Here is a 19,297-nt window from a genome sequence, read left to right on the forward strand (position 1 = left end):
TTTTTTGCTTTATGAACATTATATGGTTGTATTCATCCTTATTGCACAGTTAAAGGAGCAGTATTATGTTTTCCAAGTACATAGTTCCATTTCATAGCACAATCAAGTTGCCTTCAGTTGTTATGAAATGCTGTAAAAATATAAAACATGACTCAAAAGAAATTGGACTTTGTAGCTTAAAGTCTCTTTGAAATTTAAAGAGACAGAGTCCCACCTTGAAATTGGGTCTCTGTCTCTTTAAAAACTCCTGCTCTTTCTGAAACTCCCCTTTCAGGAAGTCATCACAACATCACACCTCTATTATTTCATTTTTCATTTTGTGTTTCCATTTCATTCTCTCAATAATAAATTTGAATGCATTATGTAACAACTAAAAGAAATGCCGAATGAAAAGGAACAGAAAGAAGTGTAAACTTATATCTGCCCCCATTCAATAAAACAAATTCTGCCCCTTTAAATACTTAAAGACTGAAAAGTGTGGTGTGCATTTATTTTTAGCCTCCACGAGAAACTATTTTGCACATACACTGTATTTTCCGCACTATAAGGCGCACTGTCGGCTTTTGAGAAAATTGAAGGTTTTTAGGTGCGCCTTATAGTGCGGAAAATACGGTACAAATGTTTGGGGTTTTTTAGCCCTTTTTAGCACAACAACTCTAACTGCTGTGTGTGCGAAGGTCAGTTTTCTAGTCTTTCCACAGATCCTTAATTGGAGTTCAAACTGGACTTTGACTGGGCCTTTTTATGGAATGAGCACGCTTTTATGGAATGAGCCTTCTGTGACCTCTAACCGGATTTCTTCAGGGTGTTTTTAGCTCCATTTACTAATCCATTCCAGCTGAAGAAATGCATCCCTGCAGTGTGATGCTGCCACCACAACATGTAGCATGTTTGAATATAAGAAACACTGCAAAAGTCTTAATCCCAGGTAAAATGCTAATGCTTCAACTAACATAAATGGAAATAGAACGAGAAAACTGTGAGGATTGTTGAAAATACCTTCATTTATATCTAATTCTATTCCAGATAACAAAGTTAACAATGTTACTTTTGAGCAGCCATATGTCATCGTTTCCTTTCAGTGCACATTAAGTGCAGATATCTCTTTTTTTCTTTCTTTTTTTTAATTTGCAGTCTGAAGTGGACGTGTTAATGGAGACGGATGACAAATTTTCTCTACAGCAGCCTCAAAGCAAACAGATCAGACCAAAGTGTGTTTAACGACAATTTAACTTCCTTAACTAGTTCAAAGACGCCACTTGAACCAAACGGAGCCACTGGTGGCAGAAAAAGAAACAGCCTGATTAGCAGCCTTTGGTTGATTTCACCTCTACCCCCGGTTATCGGCAGCATATTAACAGTAAGGACGGATGCTGCAGGAAAACAAAGAATGAGTGAGAGCAAGTGGAGAGAGGCACGCCGCGCTCCGGCTTCACATACACACACACACACACACACACGCACACACACACACACACACACACCACACCGTCCTCCTTGATATCAAGCAGCGCCTTTGAATCAAAGCAAATAAATTACTGCTGTTCAAAGTTCAATAACCTGTGTGCTGCAATCCGCAGACATCCCGCCGAATCCCAGTCATCTCCGCCGATAGGCCGCGTTACGGAGCCGGCAAATGGGCTATAAATTAATATACCATGAGAGGGGAGCCGTATTGGAACGAAATGGAACGTGCTCTATCGGTTCAACAAAAGGTTCCACATCTTTAAAGCAGATATGCGATATGGAATTTCACAGCTGAAGGAGAAATGTCACAGAGCTTTGATAAGAGAGCGATGAACTTTCTTCCCCTTGTGCCCAAACTGCTATTATCAGGTCTGTCTGAGCAAAATGCATCATTTATAACCCGCAGCCCGCACTATTATCTTTGAGAAGGACATTTGTTTTAATAAATTGGGGGTCCCCCACCTCCACCCTCTTCCCCAACCCTAAAAAACCTCCTACTTCTTCACCCCTTTCCAACACACTGACTTGGAGGTAGTTGCATTTTGAACCGGAAATCAACCCAATGGGTGTAGCATCTTGAAAGGGGGTTAGAGGGTTTATGTGGGGGTTAAGTATAAGTATCATGTTTTGTTTCCTTTTGTTTTGTTTCATCTCTGTTTGGCGTAGGAATCGGTTATAAGCTGACGATTCAATCTAAGGATGTACCGATGGCAGTTTTCTGGCCGATCGTTTTACCAATATTTAAAAAGCCTGACCAATTCCGATTTTTGCCCATAATTATATTTTTGTCTGAAATGTTGCTAAATATAACAAGAAGGTTGCTGAGCTGGCAATAGTGGGCTGACTAATGTTGACTGCAAACATGGCCTGGTGGGTGAGTCTGTCAGTCAACAGAGGAGAGTGATCGATTTCTAGATCTTTGCTGAGGTTGATGAGATCGATGGATAAGATCGGCTTCATATGGAAGTGTTGGGCAATCACCGATCTCCCAAAATGAAGGAAATCAGAACAAATTCTTTGATGACGCTTTCTTCAAACTGATGGCTGATTGGTTTTTTGGGGGTTTTTTTTAAATAAAACTTGTGTCTGTTGAGCCTGATATGTCAAACCACAAGTGAAAATTTATAAATAAAATTTAAAAAAAGCCAACGGTATTATTGCATTTCAGTTGTGAATCTCCACCTACAGGCTAAGCAGGAGGTTAGGCCAGCTGTGCTATAGATAAAAGATTCAGACTCACTTTTTTTTATCATATTCTCGCCAACATGAAACATCATCTGTAGTGACCTTGGTCAATAAATGACCTTGGAGGTATTTCTCAGTAAGCTGCCGGTTGGTAGATTTAGTTAATCATCTTCTATATTCCACTTCAAGTCGGCTGCACCACAGATTTTCATGTATGGTCATGAAACGAGCCGACACTCTTCTCTAATGTTAATTCAACAACAGATTGAGCCACGTAGTCAAACTTTTATTTAAAATTTACAAAAAAAATAAATAAATCAGCACACCGCGGACATGAAGGATACAGAAAACTGTTTACCATTTGTTTTCTGCTTCTAATAATTTGCTCTTGAACTTGTAAATACACATTACTGCCAGGTTGATAAAGTAAAGATAAAGACCTTAGTGCAGCAGACGACTGGATGCTGTTCTAGATCAGTAGGAAAGGTTCTCATCCTGCGTTTGGGAAGATGTGGGTTCAATTCCCATATAGGTTCAGTCCAATAATCATTTGCTAATAACTATCTAAATAGATTTCACAGAAATCAGTTGAAGATCCAAGAATGTCATATATATCATTAAATATAGGGATGCACTGATATGAAAACTTGGGCTGATACTAGTAGTAATATATATATATATACATACCGATATGTTACAAAAGGACTAACATTGACTGATATTGATGTAAATGCTGATATATCGCACATCTATAATTAAATATATATTTTTTAAATGACGACAAATTGATTTGATATTGAATTAGAAACCTTCACTGAATGATCTTTACGTAGCCTTGCCCTTTAAAGAAATGGAACTAACCAGGAAAATATAAAACGAGGACGTTTTACAGAACTGCTACTGCGAATCTACACACAGACCAGAAGCTCAGTCCTGCAGTACAACATCAACAGAACCACTATAGCTGGGCGTCATTGAACACCTGAGATATACCAGCTGTCAGACACTCGGTCTCATCAAAAAGCCTGGAGAAGTTAGCAGCAGGACGGCTGACAACAATCTCTGAGGCATCCATCTCTGAGCCAGGCACTGCAGTTCCTGCTGAAGGCATGTAAGAGGAGACAGCAAAACTTAAAGAATGACTGTCGTCACACACAGATATCACAGACAACATCTAGAGGACACAAAGCGCTCCCGCGGCAATCTGATCTGTTTAAATGCTTTTCTTTCAAATTTCAAAACCATCAAAGGGACATTACTCTACCTGAGTGTGACAGGATGAGTGAGGGATGGTCAGTGTGTGTGTGTGTGTGTGTGTGTGTGTGTATGTGGGACTGCAGGCTGCTTAGGTGACAACAGGATGAAAAAACTAAGAAGGGAAGTTGCTGTTTGAGTTCTTTCAAAAATATGGATGACACCAAAAACAGTCTGATCATCCGTGTCAAGGTTACAGTCTGTTAAAGCTACAACTGTCAAGCTACAACATCACACACTCTGCTAATTACTATCTAATGTCAATGGGTTACACTATGTTACCTTTAAGCAAAATTGGCTAAGATTTTGAGCTAAATCACAATAATTACTTGAAAAACATAAAATCTAGATGTTTTTTTTTTCTTTCTACATTTTTACTTTTGTCGACATATAGAAGTAGAAATGGCGTTTTCAGCAAGGCCGCAGTCTAAAAATAACATTTCTGAAGTAGGGCTGCACATGGCGCAGTTGGTAGAGCTGTTGCCTTGCAGCAAGAAGGTCCTGGGTTCGATTCCCGGCCCGGGGTCTTTCTGCATGGAGTTTGCATGTTTTCCCTGTGCATGCGTGGGTTCTCTCCGGGTTCTCCGGCTTCCTCCCACAGTCCAAAAACATGACTGTCAGGTTAATTGGTTTCTCTAAATTCTCCCTAGGTGTGAGTGTGTGTGTGCATGGTTGTTTGTCTTGTATGTCTCTGTGTTGCCCTGCGACAGACTGGCGGTCTGTCCAGGGTGAACCCCGCCTCTCGCCCGGGACGCAGCTGGAGATTGGCACCAGCAACCCTCCTGACCCCATTAGGGAAGAAGGGTGTTCAGATGATGGATGGATGGATGGATGGTCTGAAGTAACATTCTAATTTTAAACATGCTCAAAATGAACAGAAATCCTTATCATGCGCTTCAGTCTGTGATAAAGTTCCTGAAATAAATGGGCCGTTTTCAATAATATCTCAATTTATTGAATGAGATACAAATGATTTTAAGCAATATGATTATCATAACTAGGTAATCTCAAACTGATCTTTAACATTGGTTTGAAATCCAGAAATACAAGTATATGTATCACCAAAGAAGAAAGTGACCAGTAAACAGTCTTGCTTGTTCAACGTTCTGCAGTTAATTCAGAAAGTGACTTCTTTTTTTTTTTAAAGCTTCTGCTCATGCTTCTTCTCCCAAGTCAATTACCAGGCTGTAACTTCCCCTGAGTAACAGGGAATTCTGTTTATTTCTTTCCTGGGTGACCTACTTGTCTTTTTTGAGTAGGTTTTAGCGAGAGCAGTTTGACAGTCACCAGATAAGATGGATTAAGCTCCTTTTCATCCAGTTTTGATGCGAACGGCGTAAAAAAAAAAAAAAAAGCGGGTTAAATCATTGAGTTTCAGGAGTATTTTTAAAATGCTCTGAGATGGTGCGATACCGGAGCTAAACCCAAGGCTCTGGGGCGCGGCAAGGCCAAGGTCGTGGGTTTCGGACCCGCAACCTCCGCCCCGGAAGGAGTGAAACGAAACCCGGCGAGGCGTTTGGGAGCGGCACGGCCTCTTTGCGTCGTGTGGCAGACGGAGGGCGTCTCTGGGGGAGCGTGTGTGTCGCCGCGAAGGCGTGTGTGTGTGTGTGTGTGTGTGTTGAACACTCTAAAGTCTAATTCCACAATTAAACGAGGCCTAAAAATACAACCGCAAATAATCTGCTGATGTCAGGCAGAAAACAGAGGCAGGAAATACAAAATTAAACAACCCAGTTTACCGAGCAATAAAAAAAACAAACAAAAAAAACAACCTAAAACTATATTGAGGATATAATTTAACAACTCCCCTCCCCATTCCTCCTCCCATAGTCCAACTCTTCTTGACAGCCGTACAGTCATGTGATGCGGGCCGGCCAATCCCCAGAGCGCTTTGGGGTTTTTTGTGCAGTTGTGTGATGAAGCCACTTGAGCAAAAAGAAAAAGGTGAAGGGGGCGTCCAAAACGACACATGGAGCGGCCCAGACGTACGCCGCTCGGCTCGCGTTAGCTTATCATGGCATCTGAACCCCCCCACTTCCCCCCTCCCAACTCCCCGGCGCTGAGAAGTCCCGGGTCCGGAACGGTTTCTGAGGTGGGGGGGAGGTTCATATTAAGACACGTTTTTTTGTGGACGTCTATTCCCCCACTGCTCCTCATGTCGGTGACAGGGGAGAGTAATCCTATACACAGCCTGCTATTGTGAAATGAGAAACTAGCCTCCTTCACAGCCAGAGACCAGATGCACCTCTCTCCCTCTCCTTCTCCCTCTCTCTCTCTCTCTCACTCCCTCTGTCCTAATCTGTAAACGACTTAAAGGAGCCTTATCTCCGGGCTCTTCTGCTTCATTTCATGCTTGATTTACTTTAATTTGTCTGATAGGGCACAAGGATTTGGAAATGGCCCATCTTTCGGTGGAAAATGTTCTGATTTTTCTCCGGCATTGTTATGTGGAGGTTTTTGACTTTTCTCTCCCCCCTTTCTCACTCCTCCGCCTCTTTTCTCCATCTCCATCTCTCTTCCTCTTTCTCTCTCCATCATCTTTCCCTTTTTTATTTTCTTCTTCTTCTTTTGAGGGATGGCGCTGGTGGAGGTGGGGGATCTTGCTCCGGTGCAGCAGTCTGTTTGAGTGCATTTAGATTCGAGCTAGCGCAGCACAAACAAGTTCTCCATGAGGTGTGATTTTCTGATGGCAGTCGGCGACACTGGACTCGTGTTTGCCTTTCAGCTCCACACTGGGAGCAGAGCAGCCGAGTGCTTCAAACCACAAAGATCTTATGTTTAAGTTAAGAGGCGACTGGCCCTCCAGTTTAGCGAGTGGGTGAGCGGCTGGCGCTGATAAAGTTGCTCCACAATGAGGGACGGGGGACAAGCGGCACGTCTGCAGATGCCTTGAATTCTCCTTTTTCTTTCCCCCCATTCCTCTGCCGGCACTTGCACAGCCTGACTGGTTTCTCCCGTCACCAAGACATTTTCCCTACTTCTATTTAGCGACTGAATGACAGCAGAGCTTTGATTTGAGAGAAGTCCGTATCTTCCCAGATCCCCAGTAATCTCCGTCCCCTGCCAGCAATGAGCAAGGCACACAGGGGAAAACGGCAGAGGAAAAAAAAAAGAAAGTAAAACCGGTTCTGCATGTCTTCACGCTCCCACATACTTCACCCAAAGTGCAGAAATCGGCTCTTATTACGGTAGATTTGTTTTCATCACAAATGTGCGCAAAGCTTTGTCAATACTCCACTAATGTCGAAAGAACACAATTTTGCATAAAGAAACGTTTCCGTTCAATAAGAAATGCAAATAATATCACGTGTAAATAATTTTGTTTACGCAAAAAGTCAATAACCTGCAGTGCCATCATCCTTCAACCACTTCTTTGTCTTTCCTGCCAGTACTAACATCTGGCTGTTGATCACATGACTCAAAAAATGTGTTTGGTTGCAGTTTTATGAAATGTGCTAATTTAGATACAGTCAAAAAAACCCCACATCATCCTAGTGCAAAAACCTTTAATCGAAAAACGAGTCCTTTTCTAGATTAGTTTGTCTACATTAAGCAAACTTATATTCGTAATTCCAATTTGAACACTTTGTAGTCTACTGACTGATGTAGACGCATGACGAAAATTGCATCATTTTGTTCACAGAGAGCAATCCAACTTCGACAGAGCTGTTTGCAAAGTGTTGTGTGATTGGTCAGAAGTTTATTGAGGTGTTTTATGTAGAAATGTGATTGAACACCACTGTCGATATGTCTCTTCATTTCATTTAATTCACAAGAGACATTAGTACTTAATAGAAGACGATAATAATTGAACATTTATCTAGCGCAGTGAGGAATTATGTACATTTGTACAGTTCTTCACTAAATATCTACTATAAAAGTCAGACTGTCAATTAGCTAGATAGACGGCTACTAATTTGACAAACTCAGTGCTAGTCTCTTGCTAAGTAATATCAAATCTTAATGCGATATGGTTCAATGATGCTGAGAAATACAATTCCCCTACATCTCCAAATTAGTGCAGAATACATGCATGAGGTCAGGTGATGTGGTGGAGATTGTAATTAGCCATGTTTCCTTCAAACTTTCATCTTATTGGCTGAAATCTACAGCAAAATCGTGTGATTCCGATAAAGCCTGGTGCGTTAATCAGCGGGGAGTTTTTCCTGCCTGCCCAAAACAGCTCAGTTTTACTCTGTAAGCAAGTACAAAGTTCAAATACAAAGTTTAATTTGCATGGAATGGCTTCTTCATGACTTCAGCAAGTATATATTTTTGAGATGTATCAACATGGAGAATAAAGTTAATTAAACAATACTCGATGGAATTGTCCTTTATGTAAATAAAATAACGTTGGATTTTTAAATACTCTTTTCCTGACTGATACGTTTGTCCAATGAGATCATTTTTATCTTTTATAACCGCCCTGGTTATGTTGGCTTTAGCCAATGACTAAATGCCCAAATACTGATATTTTATTTCCTCCATTTTTTGTTTCCAGGTGAATTGTACAAGAAGAAAAACCAGGGTGTGTGCACTTTGAGAGCCACTACATACTTAGTGTGGCCAGTGGGAAGTCATAACAAACACTTCAATGATTCACCTGTAGCCGACCCAATCAGCGGCAATTTTCATTCAAATCTGCCGGAAAAATATGTCAGAGAGGGGAAAAACAGCTAAATAACTAAAATAACTAGCAGTTGCATTATTTTCTGTGAAACATCCCAAATTCCACACCTGTGACACGATGTGCACAAATATCAGGTTACCTATACAGCCAAGCACAAACACACTGAGCGAAGGAACAGGGAGACCATTGAAATTCACCTCACAGCCTGAATTTACTTAACTGCGGGTGTGCGCGCGGCGATAAACGGAGTGATGATCCGGCAACACGTCTTTATCCATGCTTTGCTTTAATTAACGGTGGCTTGTTTGTTGAAAAGATGATTAATATGCCAATGAAAATTGCATAATTGAATACCACAACATTCGCACGATCAGGGGGAGAACATGCCATTTTTTATGAACTTTCCAGAATCGTGATTATTGCTACTATTGGGGGGGACTTTAATTCCCTCGACAAACAGGCCCTGCCCACACGCCCACCTCCAAAGAGGCAGCAGCGTTGGCATGACAATCGTCAACAGAGGGCTGTCAACCAATCAGTGTGAAGGCAGTACTCTGGTACAAATGTGCTAGACAAAAGTATTATCATTACCTCCTTGTACTTTTAGTTACAGCTACATGCTTCAATAACAATTTGTTTATTCGCTCTACATCAATAAAATGTAGAGCTTAGCTGTTCAACTTTTTAATAAAACAAAACCCACATGCGTTCAGCCCACTTTACTTTTGCAACCCTGAATGATTTTGGTTTTTCATTCAGAGGTCACAATTAATAAATAAAATTCCCTTTGATGCAGTGCCATCTCAGTATAAATACATTTTTTTCCCTTTGAATCCCCAGATGAACCTGCACAGAAACAGGGAGGACATGCAAACTCCATGCAGAAAGACCCCAAACTGGGATTCGAACCCAGTACCCCCTGCTACAAGGCAACGGTGCTTTCTGTGCAGCATCAAAACTAAGCACAGAATTTATTGGAAATGTAGGCAAAGTGGAGGTCACGACCTCCCCACGAGACACCGATCGGATAATTTAATGTATTTGCATGAAATAAATAAATGTACCAAAAGAATTGTTCCACTAAATTACTAAATATGACTTTTAACTGATGAAATGTAACATAATTTAAATGTGAAGAGTGAAATATATATTTATCCAGGTAACTAATCCTCAGTCACTGGTCTGTTTTCTTTAAGAAAATTACAGGCAAAAATGTTTGGGAACCCCTGCTTTGGTTGGTAGTCTACACTAGTCTGTACCCTTAACGTGCCTCTACAGTGAAACATGGTGGCGGCAGCATCACTCTGTTGGGATGCTGAGAAAGCAGGAAGAGAGGCTGTGAAGCACAGTGGAAAATACTGAGCAAACCAGGAATAAAACCTGCTAGAGGCGGCAAAAGACTTGACAAAAACAAGCCAGACCTACACCAAAATCATCTAGATGTGAAAGCACATTCAGGCTAAAACGGACCACTCAAAGTCCAGACCTGAACCCAGTTAAGACTCTGTTGAAAGATTTAAAAATGCCTTATTATCCAGTCTGTCTGAGCTTGAGTTTTCAGGGGTATTAATACTTTCATTCTAGTATTGAGCATTTGGGAGTGAAAATCAGCTCAGATGGGACCAACTGGAAACTTGCTGACAGTAAAACTCAACAAACACTTAAGAATTCACGGACAACTTGAGAACTTGGATAGAAAAAGAAAAAAAGAAAACTTTAATCATTTAACCCAAATTCACTCAACTAGAATTTTTATTTAACATGGGGCGGCAAGAAATGGAAGCATTCCACATGCGAGTAAGTTTCAACAGAGCAAACCCAGAGTTTACCCAGCGCTATATCCTCCAGCGCCGATTGCATGGGGAGTCTCCATGCTAATGCTAAACACACACATCACATATTCAACCAATTACAACGATACCTCTTCAAAAAAAAAAAAAAAAAACCTGAGCAGCCACAGCGCCTCGAAGGGCAACCGCTGCAGAACAAACACATTCTAAAGAAAGATGCAACGGGTGTCACGTCCCCCCAAGGCAGAACCATCACCACCAAGCTGCGCTTTAACACGGCCATACTTAGCAGAGGCTCTATCCCCCCGTTCTTCTTTCTGCGTGAATCATCTGAAAATCGTAATTACAGTCAAAAGACTCCATTGTGAGTGGACAGAAATGCGGACAAAATGGCTGGAAGTCAATGATCTTATTACGGCGTTCTCGGTTTCCCCGCAGCATCCCACAGATGCGCGGAAAAAAAAGGAAAAGAAAGAGGAAAAAACTGGAGCAGAATATAGTGACATCTTCCTCAGATGATAAGAACGGTGATTGCATTTTGCCCTATTTTAGATTATATAACTAACAACCATGAAGTTCCCTCATAAAGCCTCTTATACAGCGGATCAGTGGCTAAATTTGCATCGAGGCGAAGCGGCACAGGAGTACAGTGATTTGTCTAATCTCTTTGTTGCATATTTCATCATTCATCACTGTGTGTGCGGTTCGGGGAGGGTGGGGGTGTTTTCTCCACACACAGGTGACGCAGGCGACGCGAGGCCTTCATCGGCAATCTCTTAAGAAACAAAGCTTATTTAGAGAGGCGGCAAGTCGGTGTTTACATTCAGGCACTTTGATTGCAATTTAATTTTACATCACCCAGAGCCCAGAACTCGCCGAGGAGCCGGCTGATGGACTTTCATCATCTGTATCAGCAATCGCAGTGTCAGTCATGTTTTGTGAGACTTGTCAGAAGACTTTGAATAAACCTCTGGAGGAGCGAGATAAAAAACCTTCCCTTTTCTGTGGAGGAATTGCAATGATGCACGTCCAAATTTCTTGATTACATGACGAAGGAGAGACGGAGTGTGTGTGTGTGGGGGGTGGGAGGTGTGTGTGTGTGGGGGGTGATAAAAAATAAATAAATAAAACCTTGAACGAAAAGTCTGCGCCGAAAGTTTTCAGTTTGCTGATATAACAGTCAAGTGTGTCTATAAGTCTACTTAAAACGCTTAGGTATCAGCGGAGACAGCTGCGACACCCTCTTCTTATGATTCTGTCGAGACAGTACACTATCAAACCTTTCATAGCGCTCCCAAGCTACATTTCCGGTGACAAAAGCTTTGCGAAAAGCCTCCTGAAGGATTCATCTATATCCTAATATTTCCAATCCAATTTAAGTGGAGCAGCCGGAGTGGTCTGAGCACGAGTTTACCAATCTTTGCTTTCCAAGACTCTGCGTACTGAAGGCTTGAGGGGTTCAATCAATGGTGCTTTGATCTCGGCTGGAACCATAATTATTTAACATTGTTACAAGGATTTCTCTAATCCATCCTACCATTAAATCCCTTTTACACCCTCATCTTCTGCAGCCTAATCTGCATCTGGGTGCGCCGTTTGTCTCTCTGCTTCATTTCGGCTCGCCCCTCCCTCCCTGACGACACCCTGACTTTATAATGGACTCGGGTGATGAGTTGGAAAATTTCTCGTTCCCCTAGAGCAACTTGACTGTTGAAATGTGTTCGCCGTAAAGTCTCGCCGCAAAAGTATCTGGAATCATTCATGCTCAGAACCAGTAAATGATGGAAGTCCAGATTCAGACCAAGATCCAGGCCGAAGAGCAAAGTCAATCCGAACCACTGCTCTCATCTTTGGAGAAAGGTGTGTGAGAAGGACTCTCCTACATACCAGCCATTGATAATTACGCCATTTAAAGCAGAAGTCCTAGCTTAGGAAACGAGAGAACAAATGTTATGAGCCGACTTATCAACAAGACCTATAAAAACAGAGAAAATGCTATTGTTAGCTTAGCACCAAGTAAATACTTTCGAGAGCATCTTATTATGTCCTCTACATAGTAAGATGAAATATTGTTTTGCATCTCACTGTGTTCTCAATATTCTTTCACCATTTGTGTGGAATCAAGTCAAGTTTATTTGCAATAGCGCAGTTCAGCAACAAGGCAGTTCTGCTTTACACCAGAAAAACATCATGCAGTAACCAATTACTAAATGAGCCGTGAAAATACTTTGTCAAATCTCATCATCAAAATTATCAAAAATAATCATCATCAAATACGGTTCAAAAATATTGATCAATTTTCCAGTTATTGGGAATCAAAGGCAACTGTAATCAGGTGGAGTTTTAGCTTTGATTTAATGGACCTCAGCGTTTTGACTGCTTTTCAGTTTTGGTCTGCTCTGCATCCCCAGAACCAGAACCAATCAAGGAGAAGCAGCATTCAGCATCTATGCACCACAAATTTGGAGCAAACTCCCAGAAAACTGTAAAACAGCTGAAACACTGACTTCCTTTAAATCTCGCGATCAATTACCAATTTAATGATGGAACTTGACTTAATGTCGTGTTTTGATTGTTGATTCTATGTTGCATTGTGTGTCTGTGTTTGATATGATGTAAAGCACTTTGAAGTGCCTTGCTGCTGAAATGTGCTATGCAAATAAAATTTGATTTGATTTGATTTGATTTTGGAAGTTTGCACCAGACTAGTGGAGCATGAAAATTGAATGCTGCTCCTGCGTGTTTGGTTCTTGTTCTGAGGATGCAGAGCAGAACTGGACCCAAGTCAGAAAGTCCTTCAGAAATAAGTAATAGTGTGTCCAAGTGGACATGTTGTTTGAGTCAGCTAACCTGTGTTGGAGCGGCTAAGAGGCCAAAAAAACAACAAAGAAATCCAAAATAGTTTATATATATAAATAAATAAAAAATTTTGCTTTCAAAAAGGATTCTTTTTTCTTTTTATTTCAAATGAAAAATGTTTTAAATGCATAATTTAAAACCTCCCAATAAATGTAGGTTATTTTCTCTCCAACTATTTCTACTAGATTTTTAGCTACAGAGAATAAAAGAATTAGAAAAAGCTCAAAATGACTTTCAGATGATTTAGGTTTAGGTAATTTGCTGGAAGCAGACATTATTCCATGAGCATCATGTGTATTTTGTCTCTGGATGTCTGTGAGATTTACCTCAGTGTGGATGCCACAGTGTCTGGTTACACTTTGGGTCCAGTTTATTTCCTTCATTATCACACATAGATGAGGACATGAAAAGCAGTGAAGTTAAAATCACTAATAAAAATGAGATTACTCATTAAACTTTATTGCCAAAATTAATTAAGCTTGCCATCAGGTTTGCTCATCCCTAGATGTTCCTTTGACCTTTCCCCGATTTGCACTTTGAACACAGAGTTTCAGAACTCCTCCTCTAATCCTTCTGATGAACCGTGAGTTAAAAATTATGGGTCACAAAGAACACATTTTAGAATAACACACTTTGATTTTTGTTCTTTTTTCTTTAGTTTACCTTAAGTTATTGACAATCGAAATAATTGCTCATTTTTATCCGACAGGTGTCCAGAGCGTTTGATCCCATCTGTTTATACTGATGATCATTTTGACCTCCCAACATAAAGGGTCCCTCTGTCCTGTTGCAGACATTTGCCTGTCTGTGTTTCGGCTCGATATAAATAGCAGCATGGGTGACCGCAAACATTTGTCGAGGCACCTGCCACAGTATCACGGCCATCTGGTCCTTGGTTTTCTCCTAGCATGACATATGTGCATTAAACCTGAAATGGCCATTGTTTTATTTCTCTTTCCTTTTTTTTTCATGTTTTTGTTCTTTGGAGTGTGGCAGAAGATGGATTGGCCACAAATCCCCCTTCTGGGTTGGCTGGAGTCAAAAAAATGAGACTTTTTTTTTTTTTTTTTTTAGATGTGAGTGAAGCTGTGCTTTCAGCATGTGCATGTTTGATGTCTTGAAAGGGAAAGAAGGGAGGGGGTGTAAAATAAATGTCTGGGATGGTTTTTTTTTTCTTTTTAATTTTTATTGATGTGTAAGTATTTCAGTGTGTGTGTGCGTGTGATCTTTGGGTGAATCAGATGGCCACTCCTTCGGATGACCCCTGCCTCACCCTGGCAGGCGCCCAGCTGGCTCCAGAAACCTGGCCTTCAGTCCACAGATAGAAGAGATTTGAGTAAAAAGGTAATCATATTTCTTCTGCTGCCACTCTGGCCACACTTATTTCCTCCATCTGCCCTTCCTTCTGTGGTGGGTCGCTCATTTGTGATAAAAATAAATAAATAAATTAATTAATAAATGAATGAATAATAATAAAAAAAATTTAAAAATCACAAATGAGTGAAACCACCATTTTCTTCTAAAGCTCTCCCTCCGCTGTGATGGCGAGTTTTTCAACCTGTAAGCTGTTTTGCATCCTTCCTGGTACAAAAGCTGTACTGCCAACCTAATGTCTTTTTTTAAAGAGGGAAGAAACTGCTGGTTAAAATCAAAGCATCTAAAAGAACGTGATCCTGACTCTTAATGTCAGGTCAGGTCCGCTCCTTCGTTGGACGTCGGAGTCCAAACCATCGGTGTCTTTTACTGCATCCTCTCTGCCTTGCAAATGTCCGTGCCTTTCAAACTCCACGGCCTCAGTTTGGCACTGTGAGCTTTTAATGAAAATGTGCCTCCAGTAACCCCGACAGCATCAACAGGGTTGTATTTTCTTCAGACTTTAGAGTTATTTTCCTCGGCCAAAGAGCAGGTTTTACCTCAGGTTGGGTAATGCTCTGTGGGACTTGATGTTTCCATGTGGGATGGCTGCAACGGCTACCGTCACACAGAAAGTCTTAATGCCCTTTGATGAAAGCAAAAGCGACCGCAGTCAGACTTCTGTGTGAACGGTTTATGATCCCAAAGTGACCCGAAGAAGAAGAACGTAGATGTCTCACGGCTGTGTACTGTTTATGCAAGTAATAATGGATCATTTTGTGATATGGAATAATGTAAAAGTTCATTCAGCAATGGGAGCTTACTGGATACATATACAAATGTCTAACTTAGAACCAGTCATCCATGTTTGGGTATTGCACAATACCCAGAGAAAACTGACATATGCTCCAAAGTAAATATAATAATCGCTCTCAGACAGGCCTCAGGACCTTTATGGTGTAAGGCAGCTGGTCTAGCCACTACACTGACCAGCAAAAGCAACAAAAAAACCCAACATCTTACCATTAAACACAAAATTTCAATGGTGAAATTCATAAAAGCATCCTGGATCCATAACAAACCCTGGGAGTTTCCTGATTTTCAGAAGAGGGTGTGGTTTACACGAGAAACCATTTAGATAAGAGAGAGAACAAGTTCATTAGCACAGTTAGCTAACCAACGCACACCATCCACAATTAGCCTCGAGGAGAGCAAGTGGGGGAAACCGAGTCAGATCCCTATCGGCGCCCGTCTCTGAAAACCAACACAATGGCTCGACGCCCTATCTCGGGAATCAGCGGCTGATTGGGAAACATCCGTGACGAGGAGTGAACACGAGACAGAAGATCAGTGTGGAGACTCGCTTAAGGACATACTTGTACAGAGAATGAGAGGGAAAGAGAGCGAAAGAGAGAAAGGGAACTCGCTGGGTGTTCCACATCAGAGACCCGGCTCTCTGAACAACACAGAGAGGAGCCGGCTATCAGATTAATAGTGACTGATTCAGCTCGCTCCTCCACCGCTCCACACAGAAAAGACAATCAGAGAACGTGAGGCAATCGTGGACAGCACTTGACATGACTTACTAAAGTAGAGATGAAATGCGCCGAACACACACACACACACACACACACACACCCACACACACACAAAAAGAGCGTTCAATTACAGGATGTAGACTGTAAAAGGCTTTTGTTGTTACTCAGCAAAAGGGAAAACGGGCATGGAGGTGCTTCAATAGAGTCACCAAAGCAGGTGGGCTTGTTCCGAGTCAGCCCACCTCATTAATAGGCTCCGCTCGCTTTTAATGTGGCGGACATTAACACGGCCCATTCAGACGCACGCACGCGCGCTGTGATTAAAAATTATCTGTTGGTGATCCTAATCGCTGCTGCTTAAACTTAAGCCAAAGAATAACAAAGAACTTCTGAATGCCGAAACTATCGGAACATTTACAAAGAGATTAAAGGGGAGACAGTCTCCAACTAAATAAATTTGCTTTTAATCACTTTGAACAGGAAGTCATGTCATTTCAAATGTTCCTATCTGATTGTCTGATTCTCCCCCCTTTATTCAAATTATAACATGCCCATCTGACTTTTCCCGGCACAATGGGAAAAATTAAAAAGGGAAATGACCTTTCGTGGCAGCAGTGATGAGAGAGTGAATGGCATTATTATGCGCCAAGATTAATTTCGGCCCACTTTGCGCCGGCCCATTGAGAAAACGCAGCAGGGGCGTGAATGCCTCGGTGTACGTCGCTCATTAATCGGCCGGTACACAATACAAATGTCAAGCAAACAAGTGGGAGATGTTGAACCGATAACCTAGCCACAAAAGTATTCACACCCCTTGAACTTTTCCACATTTTGCCACGCTACGCAAACGCCAGTGCATTTAATTGGGCTCTTATGCTACAGACCAACAAAAAGTAGTGCATTTTGGTAAAACAGAAGGAAAACGAGACATGATTTTTATATTATATTATATATTATTTAAAATTATTTTTTTTGCCAATAAAAATCTGAAAAGTGCACAACTGTAATTACGGAAATTCCTAAATTTCACCTGTGAATAATTCTGTCTCGGGGTAGTGGTCTGTCAGACAATATTTCTGAACTGAAATAGTTGAAACAGTAACTATCAGAGATGCACTTAAAAGTTTTATCACAGTATTTTGTGGTACTATCGCGAGCAGCAGAGTGACGAGAGGAACTCTTTACTTCTGTATGGTTGTGACTGCATGGCACAGAAATCAAAGCCTCACACATACCGCTCCTTAAAACCATTTTTAGTGCACTTTTTAGGACACCAGTCACATAAGGAAGTACGATTTGTATCACAGTTCAACAGTACATGCTTTTAATCAGATTTTCAACTTTATTGATATTTACTGACGCTCTCATTGAACAAGAAAGTGTAGAAAACAGTAAATGTTTCTGAATAGCAGAAGGCAGTTCAAGACTAGCGTTGACCCAGAGGGGCTCAACACAAACACGACACACACCTTTATGAAAACAATGTATCGTTTCCCTCCCAATTCACAAATGTGTGCAGTTTTGAGTTGGTCTAGCTTTTTGGCAAGTCGATCTTACCCATCGATCTTATCTTCCTCAGGCACGGTCCTGTTTCGCTCTGCTGACAGAGGTTTGACTAATAGACTGCCAGGTCATGTCTGAACGTTGCCTGTTAACAAATGTCACCCTATTGTTGCAAACTCAGAGGTTTTCTTGCTATATTTAGCAACATTTCAGACACACAAACAAACAAACAATAACAAACAAAAAAACAGTATCAGCCAAAATCCTCTGGATTTCTAAATGGTAAATGGACTGAACTCATACAGGTAAAAGCCAGTAACTTAGAATATTTTGAAAACTTGATTTATTTCAGTAATTGCATTCAAAAGGTGTAACTTGTACATTATATTTATTCGTTGCACACAGACTGATGCATTCAAATGTTTATTTTATTTAATTTTGATGATTTGAAGCGGCAACAAATGAAAATCCAAAATTCCGTGTGTCACAAAATTAGAATATTAAGCACACACACATTTATACACCGAGACGCAGACCGGTAGGCAATTTGGGGTTAAATGAGTTGCCCAGAGGCACATTGACATGTGGGAGGAGGAAGCTGGAATCAAACCTACAACCTTCCGATCGTAAGACGACTACTCTACCAAAGAGCCACAGTCGCCTAAGATCATCGATCTTTAGCGATCTTTAGCGATCTTTAGTGATTGCAGTGATTGCAGTTCTCTGCAATCGGTGCACCAGATTGCAGAAAACTGCAATTGGTGCACCAGTACAACGAAAGAGTCATGCAGCCAGTTGTCATTTTTGTTCTTCACAGATTAGGACAGAGCATAGGATGTTTTTGACAACTTGGATCCAGACATGTTGTGCTTTTGTAAAACATAAAATATGCATCAATTCTCATATCACTACCTCCAGAGTTTAACTTCCTTTACTAAAAACAAGAGACACTTTTTCTTCCATGAAATCCCAACTTTCCTCTCTCTCTCCCTGCCAGCTGCCTGTCCAGCCTCGTGGCTCTGAGCCCCTAATTCTCATTCTAATGGCTAAGTGAACGAGGAAGCATAATTGCAGCCAGTCATACATCCAGTCATGCTACATCCATCCTTCCCTTTCACAGCAGTATTTTTAAGCTCAGCGTTTTCTCGCCCAAAAGCACTTTTTTTTTTTCTTTTTTCCTCTTCCTGCCGCTTGTGATGCCTTCTTTTTGTCACGGCCCCCATAGTTCTGAGCTGACCCCCTCAGCCCTGTCTCCTGACTGATCACAGTGATGGTTTATTACTGTCGTCCCAGCGCTCTTATCTTTAGCCAGCAATGCTCATTTCCTTCCCCAGATTTAAATGCAAATGTGAAATTTAATGATAAATGCATTATCTGATAGGTGTGATAACACTGATTCACTGTCAGTATAAAATACACACCCCAGGGGGCTTTGAGCTAGCGAGCGCAACTTGCCCAAATCCACTCTCTTTTTTTTTTCACAGCACTCGCTTTTTCATCTCCCTCTTTCTCTCTCTTCTTTTTTTTTTTTTTACAAACTCATGTACCTGGAATAAATTCTGGAGGTCATTTTATGCAGTAAAAGGAGTCATATTTTGTCTGTTCAGCAGTGTGTGTGCAGGCTTTGGCTGAACAGTGATTGCCGTGCAACAATCCAGCTCCCTCTATTATCCGTCTCTCCCGCAAACATTTTGGAGAAAGTGCATCTAGGTTGGATG

The 19,297-nt window shown here is 41.2% G+C and overlaps 1 protein-coding gene across 4 annotated transcripts in view; it reads right to left on the reverse strand.

Moving 5' to 3' along the window:
* The window catches only part of zfpm2a (zinc finger protein, FOG family member 2a), a 260,239-nt gene that overhangs the window by 91,114 nt on the left and 149,828 nt on the right, over window positions 1–19,297 (reverse strand). The window lies entirely within an intron of this gene.

This window comes from Gambusia affinis, linkage group LG05 (genome assembly GCF_019740435.1).
Source record: "Gambusia affinis linkage group LG05, SWU_Gaff_1.0, whole genome shotgun sequence".
Lineage (NCBI taxonomy): Eukaryota > Metazoa > Chordata > Actinopteri > Cyprinodontiformes > Poeciliidae > Gambusia > Gambusia affinis.